General features: G+C 39.5%; 1 pseudogene; it reads left to right on the top strand.

The window, feature by feature from the left end:
- Positions 1-13,938: 13,938 nt before the first annotated feature.
- LOC113893414 lies at positions 13,939-14,613 on the top strand (annotated as a pseudogene).
- The last annotated feature ends 6,884 nt before the right edge of the window (positions 14,614-21,497 follow it).

Raw genomic sequence — 21,497 nt, 5'->3', positions numbered from 1 at the left:
AGGATACTGAAAGAGAAACTCCCCAGGTCAGTAGGTGCCCAATATGCTACTGGAGATCAGTGGAGAAATAACTCCAGAAAGAATGAAGGGATGGAGCCAAAGCAAAAACAATACCCAGCTGTAGGTGTGACCGGTGATAGAAGCAAGGTCCTATGCTGTAAAGAGCAATATTGCATAGGAAGCTGGAATGTCAGGTCCATGAATCAAGGCAAATTGGAAGTGGTCAAACAAGAGATGGCAAGAGTGAATGTCGACATTCTAGGAATCAGCGAACTGAAATGGACTAGAATGGGTGAATTTAACTCAGATGACCATTATATCTACTACTGCGGGCAGGAATCCTTCAGAAGAAATGGAGTAGCCATCATGGTCAACAAAAGAGTCTGAAATGCAGTACTTGGATGCAATCTCAAAAATGACAGAATGATCTCTGTTCGTTTCCAAGGCAAACCATTCAATATCACAGTAATCCAAGCCTATGCCCCAACCAGTAATGCTGAAGAAGCTGAAGTTGAACAGTTCTATGAAGACCTACAAGACCTTTTAGAACTAACACCCAAAAAAGATGTCCTTTTCATTATAGGGGACTGAAATGCAAAAGTAGGAAGTCAAGAAACACCTGGAGTAACAGGCAAATTTGGCCTTGGAATACAGAATGAAGTAGGGCAAAGACTAATAGAGTTTTGCCAAGAAAATGCACTGGTCATAACTGGTCCAACAACACAAGAGAAGACTCTACACATGGACATCACCAGATGGTCAACACCAAAATCAGATTGATTATATTCTTTGCAGCCAAAGATGGAGAAGCTCTATACAGTCAGTAAAAACAGGACCAGGAGCTGACTGTGGCTCAGACCGTGAACTCCTTATTGCCAAATTCAGACTGAAATTGAAGAAAGTAGGGAAAACCACTAGACCATTCAGGTTTGACCTAAATCAAATCCCTTATGATTATACAGTGGAAGTGAGAAATAGATTTAAGGGCCTAGATCTGATAGATAGAGTGCCTGATGAACTATGGAATGAGGTTCATGACATTGTAAAGGAGACAGGGATCAAGACCATTCCCATAGAAAAGAAATGCAAAAAAGCAAAGTGGCTGTCTGGGGAGGCCTTACAAATAGCTGTGAAAAGAAGAGAAGCGAAAAGCAAAGGAGAAAAGGAAAGATATAAACATGTGAATGCAGAGTTCTGAAGAATAGCAAGGAGAGATAAGAAAGCCTTCGTCAGCGATCAATGCAATAGAAATAGAGGGAAACAACAGAATGGGAAAAACTAGGGATCTCTTCAAAAAATCAGAGATACCAAAGGAATATTTCATGCAAAGATGGGCTCGATAAAGGACAGAAATGGTATGGACCTAACAGAAGTAGAAGATATTAAGAAGACGTGGCAAGAATACACAGAAGAACCGTACAAAAAAGATCTCATGACCCAGATAATCACGATGGTGTGATCACTGACCAACAGCCAGACATCCAGGAATGTGAAGTCAAATAGGCCTTAGAAAGCATCACTATGAACAAAGCTAGTGGAGGTGATAGAATTCCAGTTGAGCTATTCCAAATCCTGAAAGAAGATGCTGTGCAAGTGCTGCACTCAATATGCCAGCAATTTGGAAAACTCAACAGTGGCCACAGGACTGGAAAAGATCTGTTTTCATTCCAATCCCAAAGAAAGGCAATGCCAAAGAATGCTCAAACTACTGCATAATTGCACTCATCTCACATGCTAGTAAAGTAATGCTCAAAATTCTCCAAGCCAGGCTTCAGCAATATGTGAACCCTGAACTTCCTGATGTTCAAGCTGGTTTTAGAAAAGGCAGAGGAACAAGAGATCAAGTTGCCAACATCCGCTGGATCATGCAAAAAGCAAGAGAGTTCCAGAAAAACATCTATTTCTGCTTTATTGACTATGCCAAAGCCTTTGACTGTGTGGATCACAATAAATTGTGGAAAATTCTGAAAGAGATGGGAATACCAGACCACCTGATCTGCCTCTTGAGAAATTTGTATGCAGGTCAGGAAGCAACAGTTAGAACTGGACATGGAACAACTGACTGGTTCCAAATAGGAAAAGTAGTATATCAAGGCTGTATATTGTCACCCTGTTTATTTAACTTATATGCAGAGTACATCATGAGAAACGCTGGACTGGAAGAAACACAAGCTGGAATAAAGATTACCGGGAGAAATATCAATAACCTCAGATATGCAGATGACACCACCCTTATGGCAGAAAGTGAAGAGGAACTAAAAAGCCTCTTCATGAAAGTGAAAGTGGAGAGTGCAAAAGTTGGCTTAAAGCTCAACATTCAGAAAATGAAAATCACGGCATCCGGTCCCACCACTTCATGGGAAATAGATGGGGAAACAGTGGAAACAGGGTCAGACTTTATTTTGGGGGGCTCCAAAATCACTGCAGATGGTGACTGCAGTCATGAAATTAAAAGATGCTTACTCCTTGGAAGGAAAGTTATGACCAACCTAGATAGCATAATAAAAAGCAGAGACATTACTTTGCCAACAAAGGTTCGTCTAGTCAAGGCTATGGTTTTTCCTGTGGTCATGTATGGATGTGAGAGTTGGACTGTGAAGAAGGCTGAGCGCCGAAGAATTAATGCTTTTAAACTGGTGTTGGAGAAGCTCTTGAGAGTCCCTTGGACTGCAAGGAGATCCAACCAGTCCATTCTGAAGGAGATCAGCCCTGGGATTTCTTTGGAAGGAATGAGGGTAAAGCTGAAACTCCAGTACTTTGGCCACCTCATGTGAAGAGTTGACTCATTGGAAAAGACTCTGATGCTAGGAGGGATTGGGGGCAGGAGGAGAAGGGGATGACAGAGGATGAGATGGCTGGATGGTATCACTGACTGGATGGACGTGAGTCTCAGTCAACTCCAGGAGTTGGTGATGGACAGGGAGGCCTGGCGTGCTGCGATTCATGGGGTCGCAAAGAGTTAATCACGACTGAGCGACTGATCTGATCTGATCTTAGCACACTTGCTTCACCACAACTCTGAGATGGGATAAGTCATAGAATAAGTAAGTCACAACTGAGAGTAGAAGACAGCTCATACCTCCATTTAGAGAGCTGGAATACAGATTTCAGCAAAAAGCCCCTTTGCTTGGTCTTGGACTTGTCTGTGCTGCCTGCCTCCTTCTCTGAACTGAATCAACAATTTATGGTCTTTTACTGGCTTTAAGAGGCTGCTAGGTTTACTCATGGAGAAGAGTAGCAACATTTGGTAATACCATCAGTAAAAATTTTAATATCACTACATGATCAAACTGTTCTCCAGTTTTATGTTAGAGAAGGTTGACAGCTCTTTAATGAAAACATCCAAAAACTGAGGGCTGTCTTTTCCAATTTAATAGTATCCCATTTTGTAGCAAGATATAACTCAATTCAATGATGAGAAAAGGGGAAAAAAAATACGCATTTTGCGAACACACTTTTCTGTGCAGATGACAAATAACATTATAAAAACAAAAAGAAGAGATATGGTACTCTGAGAAGTATGTGTTTCAGCTAACCCCAAATTTGAAAATTTTGAGTGTTTGGAATACTTGAGATAAAAAGAATAGACATCAAAAATTTCAAAGATAATGCTGAAAGGAATAACAAGTGAATACTCTCCTCAGATACTAAACATGTTTCAATATTTTAGCAAGTTTGCTATGTGAATCTGACATGAGACAGATAATGGAAACAAAAGAGATAATCTATAAATGTATTATTTTATATTACTATTAAGTTTGTTTTAAAGATGGTGAAATAAATTGATGGAGAATAAAGACATTTCTCAGTGTCTTGAGTCAAATGGGTGAAAATTTTGTGAAATAAATTATTTTATTTTTTACTAAACACCAAAGTCATTTTGAATGAATGAAATCTATACATGGGTATACATTTAAAAGGAATATTCTAGGAATACCAGTGCCTTATACCTGTCAAGGAAAAGACTACCCACTCCAGTGTTCTGACCTGGAGAATTCCATGGACTATATCGTCCATGGGGTGGCAAAGAGTCAGACAGGACTGAGCGACTTTCACTTTCACTGATGCCTTATAAGCTAAGAAAACATTTAAAAAATGCATAATAGAAAAATGGCTCACTTAACCTCAGTATATTAAACTATATAGATGAAAATAACTAAATATTTAAATGAAAGAATAAGTATCAAGTATTTTCAGGACTACTGACAAAGAATTAATATTTCAATTTTTTTAAAATTTATTTATCTATTTTTGGCTATGCTAGGTCTTCATTGCTGCAGGGGCCACTCTCTCATTGACGTGCACAGGCATCTCACTGCGGCGGCTTCTCTTGTGGAGCATGGGCTCTAGGGCAGGAGGGTTTCAGTAATTGCTGTTCCCAGGCTCTAGAGCACAGGCTCAATAGTTGTGGCACATGGGCTTAGTTGCTCCATGGCATGTGGAATCTTCCTGGATCAGGGATTGAACCCTTGTTTCCTACAGACGGATTCTTGACTGCTGAGCCACCAGGGAAGCTCCAGTACATCAATTATATAAAGAACTCAGGCAGGATATGAAGTGACCAGGGGATTCCCTGATAGCTCAGTTGGTAAAGAATCCACTGGCAATGCAGGACACCCTGGTTCAATTCCTGGGTCGGGAAGATCCTCCAGAGCAGGGATAGGCTACCCACTCCAATATTCTTGGGCTTCCTTTGTGGCTCAGCTGGTAAAGAATCTGCCAGCAACGTGGGACACGTGGGTTCGATCCCTGGTTTGGGAAGATCCCCTGGAGAAGGGAAAGGCTACCCATGCCAGTACTCTGACCTGAGGAAGTTCATGGACCATATAGTCAATGGGGTTGCAAAGTGTCGGGCACAACTGAGCAACTTTCACTTTCACTTCATTTTCTGTGATATCAGTGTTATAAATGTGTTAAGATTCATTTTGGCCAACCTGGATGCTCGGACAATTGCTCTTTTTGTTTATAACTCTTCCATGATCTCCCTCCCAAAGATTTATGTTTAAAGAGAAAGTTTTTCTGAGTTAAAAAAGATTCTTCTTTAATGTTAAATACTCTGTCCTTGCACATTACTCTTCTGCTTCTGGAACCTCAAAACAAAGTTTCTAAATAACACATACAAATTGAAAAGAGAAACATTAACATCCCAACAGATTTATAGGAAAAAAAGTTAAAAAAAAAGAATAAAATGGGAAATACAAATAATAATTCAATTGATGAGGTACAACTCAATTTTATTAATCAAAGATGATAAAATCATACTCTCAGTGAAGTTACATCTACAATGTTCTATCAAATTAACATACAAATGATGCTAAATTGTATCCTTTAACTGTTCTGAAAAAGTTTGTGTTCATGTAAGTTGTTTTAAAAATAATTTGGCAATAACTAAAATGATAACAAATCATTACTTATTGTTTAAGTAATAACTATTAGTTACTTAGGATTTTAAATGTTTAAATAATTTGGCCAAGATGTTATACTCTTAGGAATGTGTATCTTTTTAAAGATTTATTTGTTTATTGGCTGTGGTGGGCCTTTGTTACTGCACCCAGACTTTCTTTAGTTGTGACACGTGGGCTCAGTCATTGCAGCTCAAGGGCTCTACAGTGCTGGCTCAGTAGTTGTGGCACATGGGGTTATTTGCCCCACAGCATGTGGGATCACCCTGTACCAGGGATCAAACCAGTGTCCCCTGCATTGCCAGACAGATTCTTAACCACTTGACCACCAAGGAAGCCCAGGAATCTATAACTTTAAGAAATCATAAATATAAAAACAATTTGCACAGGTACATTTATTGTCTCAATAATTATAAAAATAAACACATGGAAATACTCCATATCCAACAATAAGAGAATGATGAAGTAAACTATGGGAAATTCAATTGATAGAATATGATGCAATCAATAAAATTATTGTTTCTGTTCAGACACTCAGTCGTGTCCAACTCTTTGAGACCCCATGGACTGCAACATGTCAGGCTTCCCTCTCCTTCACCATCTCCTGGAGCTTGCTCAAATTCATGTCCATTGAGTTGGTGATGCCATCCAACCATCTAATCATCTGTCATCCCCTTTTCCTCCTGCTTTCAATCTTTCCCTAACATCAGGGCATTTTCTAATGAGTTGGCTCTTTTCCCCAGGTGGCCAAAGTATTGGAGCCTCAGTTTCAGCATCAGTCCTTCCAAAGAATATTCAGGGTCAATTTCCTTCAGGATTGACTGGTTTGATCTCTTGCAGTCCAAGAGTCTTCTCCAACACCACAGTTCAAAAGCATTAATTCTTAAGATAACTACCCGCCCCCCCCACTGTAGAATGATGAAACTTAGAAATTAAAAATCAGATAATGTTGTGTCCAATTAGAAAATTATAAGATGGCCTTGCCTTTTTTGTCACTGTTTTGGAGATTTTCTTTCACTTTCTTATGGTCACAGAGTGGCTTTGATGAGGTTGGTGTCCTGTGATGTTCCCACCTCTACAACAGAAAAATATCCAGGCCTGACTGTGACTGCCACGTCATCTCCTAGCAATGTCAAGGTCTAGCTATTCCTGTCAGCTGGGGGCAGCATTTCATACATTTCAAAGGCAGCTTTTGTCCTCACAATAAGAGAAAGCTAGCTCCAGGTGAACTGGATACCCACATCAAGAATCTGACTATCTGATTGGAAGATATAAAAGACTGTGTACAGGACATCTAACTTACTAAAAGTCTCTCAGCCAATATGTACAGAGACAGTTTCCAATGAGACTGGAATAACGTATGTCTTTTGTCAAGACTCCCTCTTCCCTAGAAAACACTGATTGACCACCAAATAAATTTTCTATCTTTTCTTACTTTATCACTGGACTATCCTCCTTTCCTGTGCATTTATTTTTTTTTCCTTAAATATTGAATGTTAGAGTAACATAACTTTTTTCATGAAAAATTCCATATTTGACCTGTGTTTGAGGACTCAGTTTCAAAGGCTGTGAGACTGTATTTTTCTTGCTTCTAATGTTTGACCCCTAGTAGATGAGGCTGATGTAGAGGCTTGTGCAGGATTCCTGGCAGGAATACTATGTATGACTATTCAAAAGAAAATGAAGTAAGTATAAATCTAACAATATGCCTATAAGATATGAGTCCTAATAGCTACAAAATGATAATAAATGATGGGGCTTCCCTGGTAGCTCAGTAGTAAAGAATCTGCCTGCCAATTCAGGAGTTGTGGCTTCAATTCTTGGGTCAAGAAGAACCCCTGGAGAAGGAAGTGGAAACCCACTTTGGTATACTTGCCTGGGAAATCCTATGGATAGAAGAACCTGGTGGGCTGTAGTCCATGGGGTCACAAAGAGTCAGACATTATTGAGCAACTTAACAACAACAGCAATAAAAATATATAAGAAGATTTCAATAAAGAGATAGATCAAGTTCATGGAATTTTGTCAATAGTCTCCAGTAGCATGCTGTGGGCTTGTGAAATATTTAACAGTTCTCTTGTACTTCAGGAGGCATGTGTCTTAATCATCTATTCATATATTTTATTTAAAGGAAAGTAGCTCCTTTTGATTTGACATGATGGGTTTCTTTAGAATGAACTGTAATAAGAAAAAAAATACATTTGAATATGTATTAGGTCAGATTTTTGAAATGTAAAAGAAATTTGTCACAGAAAGACTGTGACCTTTCCACTACAGTAAGGGTAAAAATTGAAGGCAAAGAAACTCAAGAATGGTCATGGAAGAACAGTTTTAGAGTTATTGGAGGAATATAGATGTCTACAGGTTTCCAACTGATGTCATCATTAGTTTTGCTTTTTCCTGTTTTATTTTTTTATATGAAAATGGGGAGGAAAATTAGTTGTTAAATGTATTAATGAGAGAGAAAGAGTTTACCCTGGGGAAAACAATGTATTCCTTCCCACTACTGTATTTTATTCATTTTAAGTAGTGTAAGGAGGAGTATTGACACCTCAAGCAGCTGTGGATGTCACATTGTCTTTTCTGCTTCCACAAGAAAAAGAAAAAAACAAACTTGATTTGTCCTGGTAATTTGAAAACTTTGATCTAAAGTATTAGTTCCAAAATATTGTTTAAACATTGTTTTTGCGTCTTCCAAATTTGGCACAAATGGACTTTTGAATCAGTATCTCTAAGTGACCTGGAAGTTGATCTCAGAAATTAGCCACTTTGCCATTAGTCATGCTCATAGCATGTGCTCCTGAGACCCCATGACAATGTGAGATTTCTGTTTAAATGAGTAGCCATTCTGAATCTGGATGTTTACTCTCTTATAATTTCATTTGAACATCTTACTTGGGTTAGTAGTCTTGTCTATAAAATGAATGCTTTTTCGTATAAGAAGGAGCTGATATTTTTTATCAATTCAATTTAAAGGAGTCAAAAAATTGATATTATACAGTGCATCTTGCCTTATGTCCTTTCTACTTGGAGTTGATTCCATTTTTTAACCCAGTACTAATGAAGCTGCTAGAATGTTTTCCTTGTAACAATTGAAACATCAGTTTTACATGTCTGATAGCTTGGTAGGCTGTCAACTTCATGACCACATGGTTATTTTTGCCAACATCCCTACACTGGTTTCTGTTCTCGTCACTCCATTTGTCCTTTTATCTTCTGTGTTAATTGAAAAGAAACAATTCATTTTATCATTCTCTTGGTTTGGTTTCAATAACTTCTATTTTCTTACACAGCCAATGGCCATCTTGTCATATCATGACATGTGTGCTTTTTCTACCTATATTTCTAGTTTCTTGGGTTTTTTTCCCATGGAGTTTTGTGAGGACTCTCCTGTGTAATTGCCAAGGGCTGAGTCAGATCATTTTGACATATATGTTACAAAGATACAAGGGGAATACCTTGTGGCTTCAGAGAATGTTTTCAGCCTCATTTAGGCTTTGCACTTAGCTTATTTTTAGCTACCTCTTAAAGTCTGGTTAAGAGCTTATTCCAGATTTCAGCATGCAATGCTAAAAGTGTATCAGTCATTTCTGGGCAATCAGAAACAGAAGTAGCACTTGTCACTGTGGACTCTGGGCACCTTTCATGATTTGTTATCCCGTAGCCAAGGTAGACATCTGTGTTGGGTAACCTTTCAGGATAATTTGTTTCCAAGTCATCCACAGCTTCTACAGACTGAAAGAGAATTCATATGGCTCTTCATTCATGAGTAGTATTTCAGAGGATGGAGATGATGCTTTTTGCTTTGTTTTTCTCAAAGATGAATTAAAAAAAAAAAAAGATGAATTCTCTAAGAATGCAGTATTGCTTCTGGGTTTTCTTTTCTTTGAAACTTTGTGATGACTGTATTTCCATGAGAAGTAAAGACAAAACATTTCTGAGGTTGGGGTGGACAAAGGCAGACAGTAAAAATCGGAAAATCATTTTGAAATGTTTCATTTTCAGTTTACCAAAGAATCTATTAGATTGTTAAGAGTTACAGGGAATGAAAACAGAAAAAGCTTCTTTTTTCATTGCCTGTAACTCTTAACAATTTAATAGATTCAAATTGATGTATGGCAAAACCAATACAATATTGTAAAGCAATTAGCCTCCAATTAAAATTAAAAAAAAACTGTGACAGAGACCAAAAAAAAAAAGAAAAGAAAGAACAAGGAAGGCTTCTTTATAGATACAAAAACAGCAATCATTAAAAACCATCAACATTATTCCAAACAACCACAGTAAAATATCCCTCATTGGTTAATTTAGCCTTAAATGAAAATGAAATGTTAGTCAATCAGTCATTCTGACTCTGTGATCTGATGGACTGTAGCCTGCCAGGTCCTCTGTTAATGGGATTTTCCAGACAAGAATACTGAAGTGGGTTGCCATTCCTTTCTCCAGGCAATCTTCCAAGGGATTGAACCAAGGTATTAATTATTCCACTGGACTTTTGGTCAGCAGTTTCATGAAGTTGTTTCTTAACTAAAAAGAGTTCTGGAAATCTTGATCAACACACTGGAAAGATCTGAATATTGTCCAAGTAAGCACATTAGAAGCCTGTCCCCAAAAGTCTATTGTTTGGAGGGGGAGTTTGGGGACTTTGAGGTGTCTGGTTCTGTGTTCTTCCATGGGGCTCAAAGGTGCTACTTCTTCAATTCTGGCCTCTAGCTGGTTTCAGGCCCTTTGTATAAGCATCAGAATAAAACAGAACTGCCTGTAGATGTATAGATACATTTTTTTGCTCATTTTACAACAGGTAAAATTGGAGTGGGGCTTCCCAGGTGGTACAGTGGTAAAGACTGTGCCTGCCAATGCAGGAGACGTGGGTTCTATCTCTGGGTCTGGAAGATCCCCTGGAGAAGGAAATGACAGCCTACTCCACTATTCTTGCCTGGGAAATCCTGTAAACAGAGGAGCCAGATGGGCTATAGTCCATGGGGTTGCAAAAGAGTCAGACACAACTTACCAACTGAGCACACACAAAAAATTGGACTACGTGGAAGTTGAGTAGTTTGCCCAGGGTCACAGAAGCAATAAACAAAGAGTCAAGAATTCCCACCAGGAAACCTGGTTCCTATACTATTATCCCAAACAACTAACTGTAAGATGTACCACTACCACCTCCTACACACACATACACACACACACACACACACACACATGCTGGTGTTCTTAGCAAAGCCACTTATCTTCTGAGGAGCCATCCCTGTCTTAATTGAAACCCTCCCTCTGGCATTTTGAGGTGCTGTTGTCGATGTGTCTGCCTCAAGTAAGCCCCGGGAGGCCCATAGTTTGAAGTTGTTCCAAATATGCCTGGAACAAATTTATCTCCAAGGCCAACCTCTGTGAACACTGAGGGCCTGAGACAAGATCCCTGCTAGCCATGAGGTCCCCTTTGTACACATGAGAAAAAGGGCTTCTTTGGTGGTGTACATGCTTTTTTTAAATGGGTCTCATCTGTCCCTTCAGGGCTGAGACAGAGCCACCCCAACCCATGGAGATATAGAATTTTTCTGAGTTTTCTTATAATAGATCATGCCTACCACAGCTTTTTACATTATGGGTGCAGGAAACTTTTTATTTTTTTTATTTATTATTTTTTTAATTTTATTTTATTTTTAAACTTTACAATATTGTATTAGTTTTGCCAAATATCAAAATGAATCCGCCACAGGTATACCCGCGTTCCCCATCCTGAACCCTCCTCCCTCCTCCCTCCCCTACCCTCCCTCTGGGTCGTCCCAGTGCACCAGCCCCAAGCATCCAGTACCGTGCATCAAACCTGGACTGGTGACTCATTTCATACATGATATTATACATGTTTCAATGCTATTCTCCCAAATCTTCCCACCCTCTCCCTCTCCCACAGAGTCCATAAGACTGATCTATACACCGGTGTCTCTTTTGCAGTCTCGTACACAGGGTTATTGTTACCATCTTTCTAAATTCCATATATATGTGTTAGTATACTGTATTGGTGTTTTTCTTTCTGGCTTACTTCACTTTGTATAATAGGTTCCAGTTTCATCTTTTTAAATCCAACATTGTTTGTTTAAAAATTACCTTGTCCACTTCCAAAATTCCAACTGGAGTACTTGGCTTAGAGACAGTGAGGTTTACAACTGGCAGAAGATCAACCATGCAGATCAACTATGCAGCTTGAAGGATTTAATGATGCTGTGCATATAGGAGTGTCAACAAGTCTTTACTGCTTTAAGGTATAGTAGGTTTGCAGTGCTTCCTGTAGAGAGGCCAATGTCTATCACGTTGGCCTTATTTTTGTGGTGAAAGGAGATTTCACAGAATTTTCAACAAAAAATACAACAGGTAAACCTCAGCTGGAAATAGTGGTGGTTGTGGCAGGGGGTGGGGGGCTGCTTTGTAGTTCAGTGCAGACCACAAGGTTCTCACACATTTGCAAGGCACTGTGAGGGCTTCCCAGATAATCACGATGGTGTGATCACTGACCTAGAGCCAGACATCCTGGAATGTGAAATCAAGTGCGCCTTAGAAAGCATCACTATGAACAAAGCTAGTGGAGGTGATGGAATTCCAGTTGAGCTATTCCAAATCCTGAAAGATGATGCTGTGAAAGTGCTGCCCTCAATATGCCAGGAAATTTGGAAAACTCAGCAGTGGCCACAGGACTGGAAAAGGTCAGTTTTCATTCCAATCCCAAAGAAAGGCAATGCCAAAAATGGTCAAACTACCGCACAATAACACTCATCTCACATGCTAGTAAAGTAATGCTCAAAATTCTCCAAGCCAGGCTTCAGCAATATGTGAACCATGAACTTCCTGATGTTCAAGCTGGTTTTAGAAAAGGCAGAGGAACCAGAGATCAAATTGCCAACATCCGCTGGATCATGCAAAAAGCAAGAGAGTTCCAGAAAAACATCTATTTCTGCTTTATTGACTATGCCAAAGCCTTTGACTGTGTGGATCACAATAAATTGTGGAAAATTCTGAAAGAGATGGGAATACCAGACCACCTGATCTGCCTCTTGAGAAATTTGTATGCAGGTCAGGAAGCAACAGTTAGAACTGGACATGGAACAACTGACTGGTTCCAAATAGGAAAAGTAGTACATCAAGGCTGTATATTGTCACCCTGTTTATTTAACCTATATGCAGAGTACATCATGAAAAATGCTGGACTGGAAGAAACACAAGCTGGCATCAAGATTGCCAGGAGAAATATCAATAACCTCAGATATGCAGATGACACCACCCATATGGCAGAAAGTGAAGAGGAACTAAAAAGCCTCTTGATGAAAGTGAAAGTGGAGAGTGAAAAAGTTGGCTTTAAGCTCAACTTTCAGAAAATGAAGACCATGGCATCTGGTCCCATCACTTCATGGGAAATAGATGGGGAAACAGTGGAAACAGTGTCAGACTTTATTTTTCTGGGCTCCAAAATCACTGCAGATGGTGACTGCAGCCATGAAATTAAAAGACGCTTACTCCTTGGAAGGAAAGTTATGACCAACCTAGATAGCATATTCAAAAACAGAGACATTACTTTGCCAACAAAGGTTTGTCTAGTCAAGGCTATGGTTTTTCCTGTGGTCATGTATGGATGTGAGAGTTGGACTGTGAAGAAGGCTGAGTGCCGAAGAACTGATGCTTTTGAACTGTGGTGTTGGAGAAGACTCTTGAGAGTCCCTTGGACTGCAAGGAGATCCAACCAGTCCATTCTGAAGGAGATTAGCCCTGGGATTTCTTTGGAAGGAATGATGCTAAAGCTGAAACTCCAGTACTTTGGCCACCTCACGTGAAGAGTTGACTCATTGGAAAAGACTCTGATGCTGGGAGGGATTGGGGGCAAGAGGAGAAGGGGACGACAGAGGATGAGATGGCTGGATAGCATCACTGACTCGATGGATGTGAGTCTGAGTGAACTCTGAGAGTTGGTGATGAACAGGGAGGCCTGGCATGCTGCGATTCCTGGGGTCACGAAGAGTCGAACACGACTGAGCGACTGATCTGATCTGATCTGATCTGATCTGTGATCACATCTCCTCTAACCATCAGTCAGAAGGGAGGGTGAGGTTGATTCCATCCCACCAAGGGATACATCTGGCCAGAGAGAGGGTCAGAAGGTAGGGGAGGTCACCCGTGACTCTGACAGGAGCAGTTTTGGTGAAATGGTAGAGAAAAAGAAGAACACCATACACAAACAAAACCAGACATTCATGTGGGTTCAAGGAAGAGACTCGGAGGAACAAGTCAAGAGGGGATTGTAGACAACTCTTTAGAAGATATATTTTGTAAAAAGGAGTACCAAGATAGCTGAAAATTGAAATCATTACAATGAAATTGTGGTTAAAGGTGTTTAACCCAAAGGAATCCTTAATTTAGTTCCAGACACTATTTTTTGTTAACTTATTTAAGAGTTAAATCAGATAGTTTGAAACCATTGACTGTTTTATTCTCACTAGAGAGCCAAGGTCCTAGGTAATGAGACAGGTGAGTTTGGATGGAATGGTTAATGACAGACCAGCAGCTGATGCAGGCATACAGGATCATTGAAAAGAGTGGGCCTGGGATTCAACCTTCGGCTCTGAGTGGCACCTGCCCATTGGCAGCAGTAGTTCTAGTTCTAGGGGGGAGATACCATGTGTTCTGAAATCAGACTGAGGAACTCAGGCTACACCAGGGCCCTACAGAGGGCACTAGGGATTGGAGCAGTGAGGAACCAGAAGAAATGAGAGCAAGACCAGCTGGCTACTCCTGAACCAAGATCCTGAACAGAAGGAGGTAGCCAGCACCAGTGGGTGATGGAGAAGTAGTTGCTGATATCCAGGATCAGACCCATGTGTGACAGAGGAGGCATTGTTCCTGGGCAGATGGAGCTGAAGTCCCTGAAGGACTGGCCCTTAACTGTCTTCTCTGGCTCTGCCAGCCCTGGGGCTTCATTTGCCAGACCCATCATTAGAAAATGAAGATGAAGATGAGGAGTGAGCTACAGCATGGAGCAAACACAGTTCTGTTCCCATGGACCCAGGACCCAGAACGCACAGAACTGATGAAAAGGAGAATGGCTGGAGTACATCTGTCTGCACCAGGGGTTCCTGCCCAGACTCAGAAGATTATCAGTTGTCCAGTGGGAAGATGTGGTATAGTAGGTCCTCCAAGCTAGGCAGAATGGCCTGCCTGGAAGTGACCACCCTTAGAGTGGCTGTATCTACCTGCATTCCAAACCAGAACCAGCACCGTACTGAATACATCTTGGTTGAAATGTCCATCTCCATCCTCCCTATATATACAGCCTATGGACCATAGCCTGCCAGGCTCCACTGTCCAAGGGATTCTCCATGCAAGAATACTGGAATGGGTTGCCGTACATTCCTCCAGGGAATCTTCCGGACCCAGGGATCAAACCAGAGTCTTTTTAAGTCTCTCTTATGGCAGGCAGGTTCTTTATCACTTGCGCCACCAAGAAGCCCATATATATATATATATATATATGTATGTCAATCCTAAACTCCCAATCTATCTCCCTTCTCTCCCTCCACTCTTCCTGGTAATTATAAGTTTGTTCTCTAAGTTTGTATGTTTCTGTTTTGTAAATAAATTCATTTGTATCATTTTTTAGATTCCACATACAAGAAATATCATATGATATTTGTCTTTCTTTGCCTGATTTACTTTACTTAATATGATAATCTCTAGTTCCATCCATGTTGCTGCAAATGGCATTATTCATTCTTTTTAATGGCTGAGTAATATTCCATTGTATATATGTGTCATAGCTTCCTAATGCACTTATCTGTTGATGGACATTTAGGTTGCTTCCACGAACATGGACTTAAGACAAATAGAAATACCTACTACTATACACCTCCAAAGGAAGGGATTCAAAATGACAAGTTTTTTTGTTAAATACCTCTTCTTTACATTGTTTTTTCTCTTTTTTCCCAACTGTCATTTCCTGCTGTGTAGTCTTATGTTCCACCCTAGGCATATTTTCATCCCTTACTTCTAATCTACCATTTATAGTTTGTGAACTACTCAAATAATCAAACCCATCAGAATTGTGCATAATGTAACTATGTAACTGATTTTGAACCAGGATCAGAATGGTACACACTTCTGAACAGTATTTATTTTAAGAGCTTTATTCTGAGCACAATGTTTCAGCAGGTCTTTATAAAATTAATAAATCCTTTGATGGACTTAAGTATTATTCATATACTTGATTCTTAACTCTATTAATGAGGTTTTCCTCTCAGTTAAATTAATTACCATGGTGATTAATTTTTGAGTTGTACTCTGTCCCCCATGATGAAATGCAGATCTCCTAATGTGTGAAAGCTGAGTATGTCAGGAGATTTTCCCTATGGAAGACTCAGCCAATGCAGTTCTATCATTTCTCTGCTACAAACAAAGCTGCAAAGTATAGTACTGCACAGGTGCTTATTCTGAGAATTTCTTTCCAGTAGAAAACTACAAGTTTATAGAATATGCACATTCTTCAACTTTATTAGATATTGACAAATTTTTCTTAAAAGAAATTGTAGCAGTTTATATTTTCATTAGCCAATAATGAGAATTCTGGAAAATTATTTGTCATTGACACCTCAAACACTGGGCTTCTCTGGCAACTCAACAGTAAAGAATCTGCCTGCTGGCACAGGAGAGGCAGAGTGGATCCCAGGGTCAGGAAGATCTCCTGGAGAAGGAAATAACAACCCACTCCAGCATTCTTCCCTGGGAAACCCCATGGACAGAGGATCCTGGTGGGCTATAGTCCATGGGATCTCAAAAATGTTGGACATGACTTAACAACTAAAGAGCAACAACCTCAAAGATTGCTTCTCTATCTTTTTATTTCATTTATTTCTTATGGAATGCTTATTAAATGTTTTCTGGCATCTTCTCATTCTATCTTCCAAGTTTTTTAAATGTCTCACATTTTTTAAATCTCTTTATTATCCTCAGCTTTAAGTTCAGTTCAGTTCAGTCGCTCAGTCATGTCCGACTCTTCGCGACCACATGGATCACAGCATGCCAGGCCTCCCTGTCCATCACCAGCTTCCGGAGTTCACTCAGACTCACATCCACTGAGTAAGTGATGCCATCCAGCCATCTCATCCTCTGTTGTCCCCTTCTCCTCCTGCCCCCAATCCCTCCCAGCATCAGTCTTTTCCAATGAGTCAACTCTTCGCATGAGGTGGCCAAAGTACTGGAGTTTCAGCTTTAGCATCATTCCTTCCAAAGAAATCCCCAGGCTGATCTCCTTCAGAATGGACTGGTTGGATCTCCTTGCAGTCCAAGGGACTCTCTAGAGTCTTCTCCAACACCACAGTTCAAAAGCATCAATTCTTCCCTGGAGAATTGTCACAGCTATTTGTAAGGCCTCCTCAGACAGCCATTTTGCTTTTTTGCGTATCTTTTCAGTCCATGGAGCTGAAAAGAGTCTGACACAACTGAGGACGTGAGCACAGGAGGTAAGCCACTAACAGGGTTAGAACCCAAATACAACCACCCAGGTATATGGATTCAACTGCACTCTCTATCAAAACAATCTGTAAGAGTCCTTTCAAAATAAACTTTGAAGGCTGCATAATCACAGTGTGCTTTGGATTTACTCTCTGTGCTTCATAAGAAATTGTTAATGTTACACTTTAAGAATTTCGAAGTATGGTAGAACCAATACAATATTGTAAAGTTTTATTTTATTTTTAAACTTTACAATATTGTATCCAGTGTACGAGACAGCAAAAGAGACACTGATGTATAGAACAGTCTTATGGACTCTGTGGGAGAGGGAGAGGGTGGGAAGATTTGGGAGAATGGCAATGAAACATGTAAAATATCATGTAGGAAACGAGTTGCCAGTCCAGGTTCTATGCACGATGCTGGATGCTTGGGGCTGGTGCACTGGGATGGCCCAGAGGGATGGTATGGGGAGGGAGGAGGGTGGAGGGTTCGGGAAAAAAAAAGAAAAAAAAAATTAAATTAAATTTAAAAAAATAAAAAATACCAAAAGGATTACAAAAAAAAAAAAGAATTAGGTAACTGCTACATGGCTAAAAATAATAAACAATAAAAATAAGTAAATGTGTAAAAGGTAATAAGTATGAAAGTGAAAGTGAAAATGAAATCACTCAGTCATGTCTGACTCTTTGTGACACCAGGGACTGTAGCATACAAGGCTCCTCCATCCGTGGAATTTTCCAGGCAGGAGTACTGGAGTGGGTTGCCATTTCCTTCTCCAAATAAGTACGAAGGAGAGAAAAAAGGGTAAACACCCAGGACTGATTTTCCAGGCAAGAGTATTGGAGTGGGGTGCCATTGCCTTCTCCAAGATATTTATAGCAAGTATTTCCTGTACATAAAGATAACTGGCCTAATTCTCTTGCAGTGGAAATTTTTGAACCTTAAACACACACACACACAAATCTGCAGTATTTTTCCTCATTGTCATGTTGAAAATGTTTTGAATATTGGTATAATTCATTCTGAAACAAGCTAGAGTGCATTGACTGTTTGGAAAAGTTTGTATTTGGTCTTGTCTTAATCAGGAGCCCACCAGGCCCCTCCGTTCATGGGATTTTCCAGGCAAGAGTACCGGAGTGGGGTACCATCGCCTTCTCCTGACCTGCTGCAATTCATGGGGTCGGGAAGAGTCAGACCCGACTGAGTGACTGAACTAAACTGAACTGAATTGCTTAAATTTAGCATGCATCATTTTGTTTATGATTCCATACCTGGATAAGCTAGTCAAATGTGCACACAGTTTCATGTGTCAATCTATAACATAATGGGGTGACTCTGCTATACTCTCTAATCTTAGAGATTTTTCCTACGTCTCTCATATCCATTGTCCCACTGTATTCCTCCAACAATTGACCATTTCCTATTCTCTGGTTGGGGAGAGGAAAGAGATCCCATTGAAAACAATGCTCTTACATTTTTACTATTTCCAAATGCGTATCCTTCCTTCTTTTATTTATTATTACTGAACGCTAGCTTTCCATCAGCTATGTAACTTTTCTTGTTATTTTTTCTGTTGTAAAAACACATCATATAAAATTTACCTTCTTAATACTTTTTAAGCATACATTTAAGTAATGTTAGCTATATTCATACTGTGAGACTGAGCTCCAGAATTTTTTCATCTTGCAAATCTGAAACTCTGTAACTATTAAGCAACTCCCTCCCCACTTCCCAGCCAGTAGTCTATTTTCTGTTTCTGTGAATTTTATGTTTTAGATACCTCTTATAAGTGGGATAATATACTGTCTTTTTATAACTGGCTTATTTCACATAACATAATATCCTCTAGATTCATTTCTATTGCTGAGTGTGACAGAATCTCCTTCCCCCTTAAGGATGAATAATATTCTGCAAAGCCTTTGACTGTGTGGATCACCAGAAATTCTGTGTGGAAAATTCTGAAAGTGATGGGAATACCAGACCACCTGATCTGCCTCTTGAGAAATTTGTATGAAGGTCAGGAAGCAACAGTTAGAACTGGACATGGAACAACAGACTGGTTCCAAATAGGAAAAGGAGTTCGTCAAGGCTATATATTGTCACCCTGTTTATTTAACTTATATGCAGAGTACATCATGAGAAACGCTGGACTGGAAGAAACACAAGCTGGAATCAAGATTGCCGGGAGAAATATCAATCACCTCAGATATGCAGATGACACCACCCTTATGGCAGAAAGTGAAGAGGAACTAAAAAGCCTCTTCATGAAAGTGAAAGTGGAGAGTGCAAAAGTTGGCTTAAAGCTCAACATTCAGAAAATGAAAATCACGGCATCTGGTCCCATCACTTCATGGGAAATAGATGGGGAAACAGTGGAAACAGTGTCAGACTTTATTTTTCTGGGCTCCAAAATCACTGCAGATGGTGACTGCAGCCATGAAATTAAAAGACGCTTGCTCCTTGGAAGGAAAGTTATGACCAACCTAGATAGCATATTCAAAAACAGAGACATTACTTTGCCAACAAAGGTTCGTCTAGTCAAGGCTATGGTTTTTCCTGTGGTCATGTATGGATGTGAGAGTTGGACTGTGAAGAAGGCTGAGTGCTGAAGAACTGATGCTTTTGAACTGTGGTGTTGGAGAAGACTCTTGAGAGTCCCTTGGACTGCAAGGAGATCCAACCAGTCCATTCTGAAGGAGATCAGCTCTGGGATTTCTTTGGAAGGAATGATGCTAAAGCTGAAACTCCAGTACTTTGGCCACCTCATGCGAAGAGTTGACTCATTGGAAAAGACTCTGATGCTGGGAGGGATTGGGGGCAGGAGGAGAAGGGGACGACAGAGGAAGAGATGGCTGGATGGCATCACTGACTCGATGGACGTGAGTCTGAGTGAACTCCGGAAGTTGGTGATGGACAGGGAGGCCTGGCGTGCTGCAATTCATGGGGTCGCAAAGTTCGGACACGACTGAGTGACTGATCTGATCTGATATGTATATACCACATTTTCTATAACCATTTATCTTTGATAGACATTTAGATTGCTTCAGCTCTTGGCTATTGCGAAAAGTGTTGTTATAAACATGGGTATGCAAATATTTCTTTGAGATTCTGCTTTCAATTTTTTAAATATATTCCTAAAAGTTGGATTATTGGAAAATATAATAGTTCTATTTTTAAATTTTGAGAAACTATGTTCTTTACCATAGTGAATGCACCATTTTGCAATCGAGTCAACAGGCCCAAGGGTTCCAGTTTCTCTACATCTTGCCAACATTTGTTACTGTCTTTAATTTTTTTATATTAATTATCCTAACATGTGAGGTGATATCACACTGTGGTTTTGATTTGCATTTTTCAGACTGTTAGTGATGAGAATCATTGTTTCATATGCTTGTTGGTCATGTGGACATCATCTTTGGAGAAATTCAAATCCTTTGCTCATTTTTTAGTCAGGCTCTTTGACTTTTTTTGTTGATGAGTCATAGAAGTTCTTAACATATGGGGTTACATATTAACCCCTTATCATGTATTTTCCAAATATTTTCTCCTATTGAGTAGACTGTCTTTTCACTCTGTTGATTGTGTTCTTTAATGCACAAAAGTTTTTAAGTTTAATGCTGTCCCATTTGTCTATTTTTGCTTTTGTTGTCTGTGTTTCTGATATCATGTAAAAGAAATTATTGTCAAGTCGTGAAGCTTTTCCTATATCTTTTCTTTTAGAAGTTTTATAGTTATAGGTGATAAAGGTGGAGTTGCTCAGTTGTGTCTGACTCTTTGCGACCCCATGGGCAGTAGCCCGCACCAGACTCCTCCATCCATGGGATTTTCTAGGCAAGAGTACTGGAGTGGTTTGCCATTTCCTTCTCCAGGGAATCTTCCTGACCCAGGGATCGAACCCAGGTCTCCCAGATTGTAGACAGACACTTTACCATCTGAGCCACCAGGGAATGTTCTTATAGACCTTTGATCCATTTTGAGTTAATTTTTGTGTATAGTGTAAGATAAGGGTCAACTTTATCATGTGGCATGAAGACATCTAGTTTTTCCAATATCTTTTTTTGAAAAGATGGTTTTTTGCCCATTGAATATCCCTGGCACTGCTGTTAAAGATCTTATGGCCATAATATGCAGATGTATTTCTGGATTCTTTATTCTATTTCATTGACCTACTTGCCTATTTCTATGCTAGTACTATGTTGTTTTGTTTACTGTTAATTTGCAAGATGTTTTCAAATCAGGAAGTTCAGTCCTCCAACTTTGTTCGTCATTTACAGAATTGCTTTGTTTATTTGAGGTTCCCTAAAGATTCTGTGTGACTTTTAATTTTTTAAAGAAGGATTCTTTTATATTTCTAAAAACAAATGCCACTGGGATATTGATATGGATTGTATTGAATCTGTAGATCAGTTTGGATAGTATGTACATCTTTTTTTAATTAAGGTATAGCTGGTATAAAATATGGTTCATGTATACAACATAATGATTCACATTTTTAAAGGTTATTCCATATTTCTAGTTTTAAAATTTTGGCTATATTCTTTGTATTGTAAAATATGTCTTTATTGCTTATTTTTATTTTATTCATAGCAATTTGTACCTCTTAAT

Source organism: Bos indicus x Bos taurus, chromosome 5 (assembly GCF_003369695.1).
Source record: "Bos indicus x Bos taurus breed Angus x Brahman F1 hybrid chromosome 5, Bos_hybrid_MaternalHap_v2.0, whole genome shotgun sequence".
Lineage (NCBI taxonomy): Eukaryota > Metazoa > Chordata > Mammalia > Artiodactyla > Bovidae > Bos > Bos indicus x Bos taurus.
This window is presented reverse-complemented; position numbering and strand designations above follow the sequence as displayed.